At 36.8% G+C, this 13579-nt stretch overlaps 1 non-coding gene across 1 annotated transcript; it reads right to left on the minus strand.

Moving 5' to 3' along the window:
• Nucleotides 1-8849: 8849 nt before the first annotated feature.
• Nucleotides 8850-8922, minus strand: TRNAK-CUU. Its single transcript has one exon. It is a non-coding gene; the product is annotated as a tRNA-Lys (tRNA).
• Between the last annotated feature and the right edge of the window lie 4657 nt (nucleotides 8923-13579).

Here is a 13579-nt window from a genome sequence, read left to right on the forward strand (position 1 = left end):
CACTTCCGTTCGCTCCGCCCCGGCCCCGCCCCACGGTGGGAGGCAGCGTTCCGGTTCCCACGCAGAGGACCTGCAGGAGAAGGAAGGAGGTGCCAGAAAGAGGAGGAAAACTAGAGAAGCAAAAGGAGGGCAAGTCCCTCTCAATTTTATTTTTTCAGCAAAATGAGAAATCTAAAAGGAAGAGGAATATGAATTCACAGACTTGTACTGAATCATTTCATTCAAACAGCAATTCTTGTCTAATTCTTTTGGAAACCTTTCCACTGTCTACATCTTCCTAGTTCACATCCCACCTCTTCTTGGTTGCTGCACAGGCTGCGCCTTCAGTGGTCGGATGAAGGTCTCTACTACCTTCCGCTGTTTCTTATTTCCACTGTGCCCTTTGGAATCCATTCCTTGGCTAACAAATCCTCCCACATGCTCTGCCTGATTTTGTCGGAAACCTGACTATCCTCTCTTTGCATCAGGGTTTCTTTCCAATCCAGCACCCTAACCTTGGCATAGCTGACCTAGCTGGGTTTCCTAGTTAATCTCTTTTGGAGCTCTGCCACTGGTACGGTTAAGAGCTGGGCCTGTTCCTCAGCTTTTTCTGCCCTCCCACTGCAGGAGATAAAAGCTTCTTTATTTGCTACCAAAGTGGCCTTTTAAATTTTACTTGTAGATTTTAATTGCTAATTAACCACTCCTAAGCTTTTTGCTATTCCCAAAAAATCAGTTTAGCAACCTTCAATGCCACTGTCCTTAAGGTTACTATTTCCCACATATTTTTCAAATGCCTGATACATTTCACCCACTACTATATTACCTTCCATTGGAATACCACCCTAATTCATTACTGATGAAAGTTTTTAACTACTGCACTGTTACCTTGTGCCAAGGTCTGTCTATCCTACACCTGTCACCAATGAGGAGGTTCTTACTGACGGTCAGGTGGCCTATGATTCAAGTCACAAATTGCACCTTAGTCTCCACTTGCTTGGACCACTCCTAGCACCACCAAGCCTAGATTGGCTTCCCCAGGAATTCTGAGTCAGAGAGGAGTATAGAGAGTATATTAGGGAATGCTTTGGGGAACAACACCTGTGGAGGAAGTAGTAGCAGGAGTGAACAGAGGAGAGTTGACCTACAGTGTAGTCTCTATGAAGGCCTCAGCTTTGAATCTGGGATGTCCCTTCAAAGTTGTCTAGAGTTAGGGCAAGTGGACTAGGCCATTATACACCTGTGACATTCAGTCATTGGATAAGAGCTGCCAAAGGAAAAGGGTGTGACCTTGGGCTACAGTACGCCTGAAGACGGCCTGTAGCTGAATTGTGTTAGCTTTCAGCACTTCCAGCACCTCAGGAAATGGCCTTCATTACCCAAGAGGGATCTGGGTAGCACCTCCCGGTATTCCCTACAAAGAGTGATGGCAAAATAAAGAAATAATCAGACAAAGACAAAGAATCTTTACCATTCACAGACACTCATTGAAAGAATTCCAAAGGGTGTATTTCAGGAAGGTGAAAATGGAATTCAGAAGAAAAGAGGGAATATAAAAATAATAGTGAGGAATCAATTTATTTGATGTATAGGGTAAATCTAAAATGTTATCTGTATAAAACAACAAAACTATAATAAACAATTTGGGGTTTGAAAACTACAAGTAACTGAAATATTATATAAATTCAATGCAATTCAAATCAAATCCTGACAGAGATTTTTTAATGGAATTTGATTAATTTCTCCTAAGATTCATAGGAATGAATAAAGAACCATGAAAAGCTCAGACCATTTTAAGCACAAACGGAAAAAATATTTTTATTTGTTATAAATATCCAGTAATTAAAAAAGTGCTATATAGAGTCAGATGTCAACAAATAGGCAAATGTAACTCAATAAGCAGCCTAGACACAGATCCATACATTTGGATACTTGGTAAATGGTAGAGGTTGCACTAACATTAGTGAGAAGAGAGGTATTGTTCAGTAAATGAGGCAACTACTGTTAGCTATCCATATGGGGGAAACTAAAATTAGATCCTTATTTAACAGCACACGTAAAAATAAATTCCAGATGGATTAAAGACCTAAATATACAAATAAAAATATAAAACTATTAGAAGAAACTATAGGAGAATTCCTTTATGATAGGAATGATTTCTTAAATAAGACACAAAAAGCAAATTTTTAAAAAAATGAATAGTATATTTAACTAAATTAAAATCAAAAACTTTAGCATGACTAAAGATATTATAAATGAAATAAAAAGGCAAATCAAGATGAGGGTGATGAGTTTTGACACCCATGTAACTGACAAACGATTTGTATACAGAAGAAATGGAGAACTACCATTTCAGTGAGCAAATTGCAAGCAACCCAAAAGAATTATAGGTAAAAGACATTAACAGAAGATTTTATAGAAGACGAAATCTAAATAGCATGTAAAATATTCAAAACAATACCACAATGGGACATCATTTAACACTTATAAGACAAGCCAAAATTTAAAAGCCTGGCAGTTGAAAGTATTGATGAAAAGTGGAGAAACAAATTTTAAGCAATTCTTGTGGAATTATATAAATTGTTAAACCTATTTTGAAGAACCACGTGGCAATGTTGAATAAAGTTAAACATGTGCAAAACCAAAGACTCAGCCATTCTCCTTCTAGGTCTCTACCATAAGAAATTTGTGCACAAATACACAATGATATCACAGTACTCTTCAATATCAAAAATTTTTAAACAATCTATCTTTTATAAGAGAAAGGAACAAATTATAATATGTGCTATCCCTATATCAATTAAAATTCATTAGCTTTTATTATCAACATGGGTAATCCCAAAACATTATATTTGGTGAAAGAAAAATCAAATTGAAATACCATATATGTAAAATTATACAGCAAAAAACCAATTGTATACCTTAGTTATGGGTACATACACATTTAGTGAAAGTACCAAAAGATGCCTAGAAATGACACTAACTTCATATTTTAGTTATCTCTGGAGAGGAAAGGAGATATATGAAGTGGGGCATTAGCTATACTTTTAGTTGTCAAAACAATACTAATAGCTTCAATACTATAAGCCACCCAATTATCCCTTAACAGGAGAATGAATAAATGAATTATGACATATTTATATAAGGAAATATTATACACCAACAAGAATGGACACACTACAAGCTCACAGAACAATATGGATGAATCTCACAAAAATAATGTTAAGCAAAAGAAGCCCACAATGAAAAAAAGCACACTATAATTTTGTTTATATAAGTTCAAAAATAGTCAAAACTAATCAAGTTAGAAGTCAGGATAGGGGTTACCTTTGGGAGAAGGTAGGGACAGAAAAGGGTCACCGGCAGGGTTTCTGGAGTATGGGAAATATCCTATTTATGATGACTGCGTTCAATCTGTGACCTTTCATCAATATGTGCACTGATGATTTATGTGAGTTATATATGTTCTCTTTTGTTACAAGTTTTTTTTAAAAAAAAAACTAATTAAAAAAGAGGCAGAAAATCCAGATGAAAGCCTTAAAAGAAGCTCTCTATAGCAGTTCATTCCAAACATTTACTTGCTGTGACATAAATAGAAAATAATATTTATAGGGCACACAGGGATAAACAGGACAGATCTGTTTGTGACTTGTTTGTGGCTTATTTTTTCCCTCTTATTTTCTTCTTTTGGTGGGAAGGTAAAATCCGTATTTATCTACCTTCCTGAAAAGTTTGTGTTTACATGGCATGCACTTCTCATACCTATCGTTTTTAGAAGCAAGCGGATTTTTTTCATTTCTGGTCCCCAACTCAAGGGCTCTGGTCCAGGCACACTTTTGATCCATTTGCAGCACACAAATGTGCTGGGACAGACATGGGACAGCGTGGAGAGCTCTGGACTACAAAACTCCTCAACTTACTCATTTAAGTGCTTCTCAGTTTGGCTTCTTTTAAGAAGTTAAAGTTTGTTTAATTCTGCAAATAAAAGTTCATTTTCTGTTATGGTATATACATACAATGGAATATTATTCAGCCTTTAAAAAGAAGGAAATCCTGTCATATGTGACAAGATGAGTGAGCCTTGAGGACATGATGCTAAGGGAAATAAATCAGACACAGAAGGGTAATACTACATAATTCCACTTATATGTAGGTATTTAAAATACTCAGACTCATAGGAGCAGAGAGTAGAATGGTGTTTGCCAGGGGCTGGGGGCAGTGGAAATGGAGAGTTGCTAATCAGTATGTATAAAGTTTCAGTTATGCAAGATGAGTAAGTTCTAGAGATCTGCTGTACAACATTGTGCCGATAGATAACACTACTGTACTGTGTACTTAAAAATCTATTTAGAGGATAGATCTCATGTTAAGTGTTCTTACCACAATAAAATATTTTTTATTCATTTTCCAGCTCATAGAATTACATTCCCAATCCAGACAGCTATGTTGTCCACCTTTTGTGCGTTCCACTAATCCTTAAGAATCAGAAGGGAAATCATTGTAGTTCACAAAATAACTACATGATGATTCCACCTCAGTTATTTTAAAGTATGACATTCTTTAGTTAGGATGATAAATGATCTTTTAACAAATGGTTTGTGTGTTTTGGAAAAGCCTTTTACCATTCATACCCATGTAGAAACTTCTCTTTTTTCTTTAGTTATCTCACCCTATTTTCCACTGGCCCAATGAATCGTAAGGAATGCTCTAAGTACATATTTTGATCAAAATTAGCTTTAAGGAGAGGGACAGGATTTCTAAGTGTCTACTACCTGTATTTCCTTTATAGTTTACTGAGATTTTCATATTTGTTGTCATTTTCAATATCCATAAAAATTCTATTGCTATTGTAATGTGTGATATTATCTCTACTTTACAAATAGAAAGGTGAAATTATATCTTTCATGAAAAATGATATGTTTTCAAAATTGAATTCATCATCTTTCCCCCCAAACTCATGCTTCCTTGTTGGTATCTTAACTTAGTGAACACAGGGGACTAATTCATCTGTTTTAAGTCAGAAATCTGGGAGTCAACCCAGGTACTTTCATCTCTCTAACCCATCAGTCTAATCACTAAGGCTTTGTAATATGACCTCAAAATTATCTGTCAAGTATTAACACATCCCCTCAAGAAAGCCTGGATCTCTATTTCTGGCAAGCTGTCTGGAGAAACTCAGTAAGAACAGAGCACACAAAATTCTGGATAAGACAAAACAAAAGCAAACAAATCAAAAACTTTTTCCAGGCATGACTAAACTGGTAAAAAAGTAATAAAAAAAAGTTCAAGGAGACCAGGATGAATGAGAAAATAGGAATTCAGATAGTAAGCAAGCTCTGGAGCTGGCATTTGGCTGGAACTGTCTGGAAATCCCCAGTGACCTAAACTTGGACTCCAGTGAGTAGCTTATGTATTTGAGATAGAGGCTCTGTGGCCAAGAAGAGAAGGAAACTGAGTTGGAGACTCTTGCATAAACCTAGGACCTACAAGGGACAACACCCTCAGTGCAAAAATAAGATTTAAAAAAAAAAAAATCTTGCCTTAGAGAGGAAACTAGTAGGGCTAATTCCCCATGTTGCCTTTGTCTTTTAGTGGAGTGGAAAAAGATAAAGAAAAAAGCACCACAAAGGAAGTCCCAACCACAAGCCCACCTTCAAGCATATTTCTAGTTTGTTTGATTTTAAGGTTTTCACTACTGTATTCTACAGTGAATAAGGATCACAAATACAAGGAAGCCGAAGAGGCTCAAGAACATTCATAAAGTTTGATGTCCCTGGTCTGCAGTTACTAAGTCCCTTCTTCCCAGGCTCATTGGAAGGATTAAGTATGATGATACATATATATATCCCTTAGCACAGTGCCTGGCACATGGGAAACGTTAGATGCTAAGTTCCCTCTTCCTTTGCTACCTGGCTGTAGGAGACTAGCAGCCCCCTGCTCACGGCTTAGTCCCCGTCTCATCATTTAGTTCTGCCCTTCTGCTCCTTGAGACAACAGGCCTCCAATGGTCTCCAGGGGGTCCTACAGATTATTCAGCGAAGTATTATCTTGGTAGCATGTGGGACTCCAGGGGCACTAAAGTGAGGCATTTAAGTCAGATTGGACAGCTTGAGATTATACCATGAAGGCTCAACTCAAAGTGGGGGAAGCATCCACTTTTTTCTAGTTTCTTCTCCTTCAATTTCTTCACTTCAGGAATGATCATTATTACAACTCTGCCTGAGGATAGAACTTGAGATGGAATGAGTTTTTAAAAATTGGTTAAAATATTGACAATAAAGATTATACAGCAAAGTCAAACTGCCCCTATCTTCCAAACCTGAAAAATCATTTACTGTTAATTTTGAATATAGAATGTGATTTTCATCCAATACAGCCATCTGGATGACAATAGTTACCAGATGTCAAAAAAAAATCAAAGTAAGTTACAATAAATGAAAACAGTTAAAGGGATAGTCTGTTGTAGTCCTTTCCTATTTGGGAACTAGAGGAAGAATAATGTATAAACAACCTTCAGTGCCTTTAAAACAGATTCAGTATGATAAAGATTGAAGTGCATTAATGGTTATATTTGGAAGAAATAACAGGGCATTATTATAAATGGAATCCGATCATTTTCTAACTGTGAGTGTAAAATGTGTTGACCATGATAAATGCCCAATATCAGATAATGACTACTGACTTAAATTATAGTTTCATTTTTCTTAGAATTGAATCAAATTATAACCTCAATAAGTATTTTTTGAAATAACAACTATAGGTGTATCTAATCCCCAGCTGCTTCTATAATTAACCATAATCATGCAAAACACTTGAAATTACCAAACATATAAAATAAATGTGATTTGTTACTGTGACTTTTTTCTGAAGCCTACGTAAAGATGTTAAGACAACAATTAAATATTACATCAAAACCAGATACCAAATATATCAGTTGGAAACTGCATTTAACTGCATGTAACTGAAAATACAAATAATAATGGATTAAACAGGTAGTTTATTTTTCTCTCATGTTACAAGAAATCCCGGACAGTTACAGTGGTTCAGGAAGTCTTGGGATTCTTTTGTCCTCGCTTTCAAACATAATCAGCATCAAGCAACCTTTTAGGCAAGAAAATTGAGGAAGAAGGAAAAGCACAAAAAGAAACACAACAACTGAGTCAACCTTTGTCAACAAGCTCTCCTGAAAGCCCAGCCAAATAACTCTAGCTTCAGATAATTGTCCAGAATTGAGTCACATGAGCATGGCTAGCCGCCAGAAAAACTAGCAAATAACGTTTTTTTTTTTTAGCTGAAAACTGTAAATCCCGAATAAAATCGGGGTTCTGTTATTAAGGGAGAAATGGATGATGGGCATTAACTAGCAGTGTTGGCCACACCTTGATTTTTGATTTTCCACAAGACAGGAAATCTGAAACTATAAGAATGGCCTTAAAAAAAATTGGGTCCAAATGGAAAACAATGTTCATTAAAAACCTCTTCCAGTTCAAAGCAATTAGATCCTACATGAAACATAATTTTTAATGTGTTGCTGAGCTCACAGGAAATAAAGAAAATCTCTTATCACCACCACCCACATTTTTATCACTGCAAAAAAGCTTGAAACTGCAACCAGCGTGTTAAATGTAAGCCAACATGTAAGGGGCATGTTGTCCGAGGGCAAAACCAACATCAGCATGGCCAAGAGATTAAACCTCTTGCCAGCAACTAGTTCAAGGAGCTCAATCAAAGGCTCAGGTTCTAACCTGCAACCTTGAAGACAGTAAAAGTCCCAGGTCAGTGGTGCTCCCTGACTCCAGTGAAAAGCAAATACAAATACTCACTGGAGGAAAGAATTGTCCATTTAGACCTCCAGACTTTCCACAGATTAAAATCAGCCAAGCATGGGAGATCATAATAAAAGATCATCAAAGTGGTCTAATACTAAAAACAAAACAAAAACAAAAGAACTACAAATGTGATTCATCTTGCCATTTCTAATAATTTTTCTGTAAATTATTTTATCTTTTCTAAATAGGGAATTTTATTATCTGTAACTAATGATCATCTTCTTTTTACCTTTCTATCTTCTTTTATTTCATTTTGTTGCCTTATTGATCTGGGTTGAACTCCTCCTACAATGAGGAGGCTATGATAGAGGGTGTCCTTCTCTGGTCTCTTTATCATACTGCTATTAACATGGTGTTTGAAGTTATTGGTTTTAACATATACCCCCCCTTTTTTGGCAGGTGGAGGTTTAAGAATGTTGATTGGTTTTAGCTGTGAATCAGCGATGAAATCATGAACTCTTAATAAGTTTAAAAAGACGAGCAACCCAATAGAAAAATGGGCAAAAGATTTGAACAGGGAATTCACAGACAAGAAAACACAAATTGTAAATAAACATATAAAACTATTTTAGCCTCATTAATAATCAAGTAATTTCACACCTAGTCAAACATTCTACAGAAATTTATGCACATATGAAGCAGGAAATGTAAGCAAGAATATTCATAGTAGCATAATAGAAAAACACAGCAAACCAGCTCAAATGTTTAACAGAAGAATGGATTAGCTGTTATGTATTCACCCAATACAATGTTTTATGGTAATGAAAATGAATGAACTATAAAATGTGCAAAATTGTGGGAAATTTCAGAAAATAGACTATCATATATTATACATATATATCACATATATTTTGTATGTAGCAAATATGAAATACTCATAAGTATAAATGTGAATGATTGCCTGTGTACACTCTTAGTCCTCCCTGCCGTGGTGGGTGTTGGGAGAGGCAATTTGCCATGGGCCCATATTCTTGCTGGTTTGCCAAGAATCCAAGGCCTTTTAGCTGGCCCATTTCTCTTTTTTTTTTTTAAGATTTTTGGCGCCCAACATGGGGCTCAAACCCAGGACCCTGAGATTAAGAGTCTCATGTTCTACCAACTGAGCTAGCTGGACCAGCTGGCCCATTTCTTAGCATTATGTTGGCAGTGAGCAAACTTGAGGATTGAGGTAATGTATCTCACCAAAGAGCAGGCTTGCTTCCACTTGCTGGGGACAAAAAAAACCAACAACAGTAAATTCTTAAAACTCAGTGTTCCTCACTGTGATACAAACCTACTTTGTACATAGTATCTACTTGTCCTGTCTATATCACTTCTATGACACTTGAGAATCAAGGGAAACCGATAAGGCCACGCTGACACACTGGCCACCATTGTCCCATAAGTACTAAAGTCCTTTGCCCCAACTCAAAAGTCTTGCATCCTCTGCCAGCATCCATAAACCAGCAATAGGTTAACTTGTTAGCATGAAAGTAGAATCAAATCATAGACCTTCACAGTAAGTTGGGAGACTAGTAATACTTCCAAAGACCTTGGCCCTATTTAGTTCTAAATGTCTTGACTTGGACTACTTAGTAACCTCTATAGACTTTCCATTTCTTTGTAAAAAAGGGAAATTGAAAAGAAGAGAATTGAAGTATATAGCCTCTAACATTCCATGATTCTATATTGCATAAGCACAGAAAAAAATATCCTGAGACCTAAAGTGATGGCATTCATCCAGATAAAATAGATCTTGCAAAGAATTGAAACTCTTTTGCAATTTCACCTTGTAAACGTCTAAATCTTAAATCATGAAGTGCTCCAGTGGATAGTGTTCCTTTCCTCTTCCTGCCTTATTTTTTTCCTTACTTAATTTTCTACACATGAATATTGATGCATTGGAAACAATTTGACAGAGAAATGGGGCAGCCCCTCCGGGCCGTCCTTCTCCTTCTGTGCAAGAGCTGGAAGCTTGGGTCCTGAGTTAGCTTCCACCAGTAACAGGCAGTCACATTTGACAAGCAGAATAGAAGCAGAAGCCATTACTGTTCCTCAGGCAGATCAAGGCAGGAACACAGCTTTGGCAGAGAACAGAAGTGAAGTTCTACCAGTGGCCTCCAGACCTTCTCCTGAGAATCACTCATGTTGTTGCCACAGATGACTGAGATCATCAGTGGTGGCTTCCTATGATTCCTTCAACTTCCATATTTCATGGGGGGGGTCCTGACTTTCGTTCCCTCAATCTATGTTTTTTTGTTTTTAAAGTGCCTAATATGTTGTGTTGAATTCTTCCTGCTTGAAATACCTGCAATGGTTTCTCTTGTCCTGATAACTGAATTCTCCTGATAGGAAAGAAGGTAAAAATTGAGAAAAAAAAAAAAAAAAAAAAAAAACCACCCTAATAGGTTTTAAACTTTAATGGTAAAAATAGAAGTGCAGATTTTGATTAGAATCTCTATCCACATGTGTTAGCTTCCTATTGCTGCTATAACAGATGACCACAAACTTCAGTGGCTTAAAACAACACAACTTTATTTTTTTTTTATCTCACAGCTTCTGTAGGTCAGAGGTCTGCTTTGGGTTTCTCAGGGCCCAAATTAAGATGTCAGGAGGGCTGCATTCTTTATGGGGGGCTGTGGGGAAGAATCCTCTTCCAACCTCATACATGTTGATGGTTCAATTCAGTTCCTTGTGGTTGTAGAACTGAGGTTCTCATGTCTGCACTGACTGTCCCCCAGGAGCTGCTCTTCGCTCTCAGAAGCTATCCACATTCCTTTTCGTGCTTTTTATTTGTCCCCCTCTAGCAACAGACTCATGGAGTCAAGTCTCTCCCACATTTCTCATTTCTCTGATTTTTCCTTCTGTTGTGTCTCTCTGATTCCAGCCAGAGAAAGTACTCTGCTTTTAAGAGCTTGTACAATTCTATTGGGCCTACCCAAATAATCCAGGAAAATATTCCTATTTTAATCTATCTTTAATTATATCTGCAAAGTCCCTTATGCCAGGTCACATGGCATATTCACAGGTTCCCAGGATTAAGGCAATCACAGGTTTGTGGGGCCATTCTGCCTACCATACCATCTATGAAATTTGGAATCTATCTGAATCTATTATATTTTCTTCATCTGACATTCTCATTTAAAACCTTTATGACCTGCCCTGGACTATGGTAATCTTTTTTAACTTCGTATTTTGGCTGGAGGACACTACTTTAAATAGAAGAAAGAGGGGAGAGAAGGAAGGAGCTGCCAATTCAAGGAGAGCAATGACAACAAAGCAGACCCCAGGTGACATTAGAGAGCAAATAGTACAAGAGCGATCATGAGTGGGTTTGGAAAAAGAATGGATCATCTTTAACAGGTTTCACCTTAATTGTTTCATTTTAGGAAATGAAACTGCCAGATCCACTTCTTCCCTTATCAAGAAATTACATGTTAATTGTTGTAAACCGAGCAGCCTTCCTTCCAACACACACGCACACACAAACAATGACAAAAATTGGGAAATATATAATAGCAGTTTCTCAAAATCAATTTTAGCAAGAAGCCTCCTAGGAGGTGGAGAGAGAATTTGAAATTGCTCCTGGGAAACTAGAAACTAAGAGGTTACTCTGTAGGATATGAAGATCTCGCCAACTCTTTAAATGAACAAAATATGTGTGTCTAGCTTTATAATGGGATGAAGTTTATTCCCTGCTATTTAGCACCCAAGTAGAAATATTCCTCATCATATTGAATACCTTCTCACACACAAACCCTGGAACATATTTGTGCTTTGATGTGGAACAAAAATATTCATTATAAGAATGACTGGATCTTTTGTCCTGCCTGTGCAAATCCATCATCTATCTCAATAATAAAAATTATTTTTCTCCTCTAATTTTGCCTTTCCAAACCCAATTCTCATTCTTTTTGTTTCCTTTATTACCTGTGAAGCACAGTATAGAAAGGAAAAAATGAAATATGCAGAGATAAATTATAGCTTGAATAGCTCTGTTTTATCATCTCAGGTCCTCAGGTTTCTGCACAATTATCTTTAAAAATGGGAAATGAAAAACATTTTACAAGCATTGTATATGAATAGCCTGTGTACTGTTACCAGATGCTTAAGGTGTGACAAGGACTACAGAAACTCAAAATGAGTTAATGCAATTTCTTAATACTTGAGATTTATTTTATAAAATAGATGGAGTGAATTTCAATTCCACTTATTGGTGAAAACACATCCATCAAATCTAGCCTCCTGTTAATATTCTAGCCTTGCATCAAATGACCTTAAAAAGCATGTCAATATTTGTTTGATGTAAGATCATTTTATTTTAAGAGTGGTTATCCCAAATGGGTTAACCATGTTTAGAAAAAGAGCTCAAGGCATGCATTCATAGGAATATGTCAGATGACCTCGCCAAAATTTCTCACTGTAAAATACCTCTGTGTTTTGCTTATAGGAAAAAGGTGCTTTAAAATAATAAACAGTCTTAGCTTGCAGTTATGCTAAGATTAAAAGATTCATATCTCTGACCCTCAAAACTCTTACTAATATTCTGCCAAAGACTAAGGACCAATTCAGTAAGTGAAAAATGTGCAAAAGAGCATAATAATATTTTTAATATTTGTATTGAAATATATAGTTTATTGAGAATTTTATCTCAGTTATCTTATTTGGACAAGAGATATGCCTCAAAATTGGCACTGTGAGTCTCAAGTGCTGCTTGCAGCCCTGCCACTGACAGTAACATCAGTTTACTCCTTTAAAATCATTCTCCACCCTCAGGGGGCAAAATAGATCAATTTAAATGGCGCATACTCATAGGAGAGAGAGAAGGAGGTTTGAGGCAGAATATTTGTACTTATTAAGTGTCTACTATAAAATACTAGACATGCAAAGGTAAATAGATAAGGAACGTTCTCTTCTTGTCTAAAAACAACAAGACTATGAAGCCATTTTAAGCAAGGTGAGTGGATTATCATAATTACTTTTTGCAAAGATCTTTCTGGGTGTAGCATGGAGAACTCCTCTCTCTCTCTTTCCTTCTCTCTCTCTCTCCCTTTCTCTCTCTCTCTCCCTGTCTCCCAGTCCTCACATCCAACAGATTAGGACAGAGATTAGATAGATTTATGTTCTGTTCTCACTGCTCCTGCGTGAGCTCAGGTCTGTCACCTATTCTCCCATGGAATATTGTTGGCTAACTCTCATCCCTGCTTCTAATCACATGCACCTGCATCCATCCTCTAACTGCAAGATTGATTCTGCAAAACAGCAGCCCACTCATATTGATTCTCTATTTCAAATAGATCCCATGATTGATAGAGTGAAGTCCAAATTCCTTAACCAGCCAGGATATTTCAAGGCCTGACACCCCTGGTCTTTATCCACGGCAAACTGCTTCCAGTTACTGCATGGTTACATTTTACACAATGTTATGTTGGCTTAGATTCCTTTGCTTTTTGCTCTTACCTCCCATTCTGCTGAGTAGTTCTTATCATCCTTCCAAAATTCTTAACAGAAATGTTACCCCTCTGAAAAGGTCTAGAGAAGAACTATTTGTTTTCCTTCACTGTGTTTGGGAGGGCATATTTCTGTTACTCTCAAAATTAAAAGCCAAGCAGACATGAGCTGATTTGTTGCTGTTGCTGTTGTTGTTCTGCCCAAATGCACACCTTACCTTTTCAATGGGTTTTTTCTCTCTCTCTCTGTCACAACACAAACAGCACTGTTGGCAAAAGCAAAGACAAAACAAAATAAAAACACTCCCTTGAAGATCATCCTAAGCTAATTAGCAAAGATAC

The sequence above is a fragment of the Lemur catta genome, chromosome 5, assembly GCF_020740605.2.
Source record: "Lemur catta isolate mLemCat1 chromosome 5, mLemCat1.pri, whole genome shotgun sequence".
NCBI lineage: Eukaryota > Metazoa > Chordata > Mammalia > Primates > Lemuridae > Lemur > Lemur catta.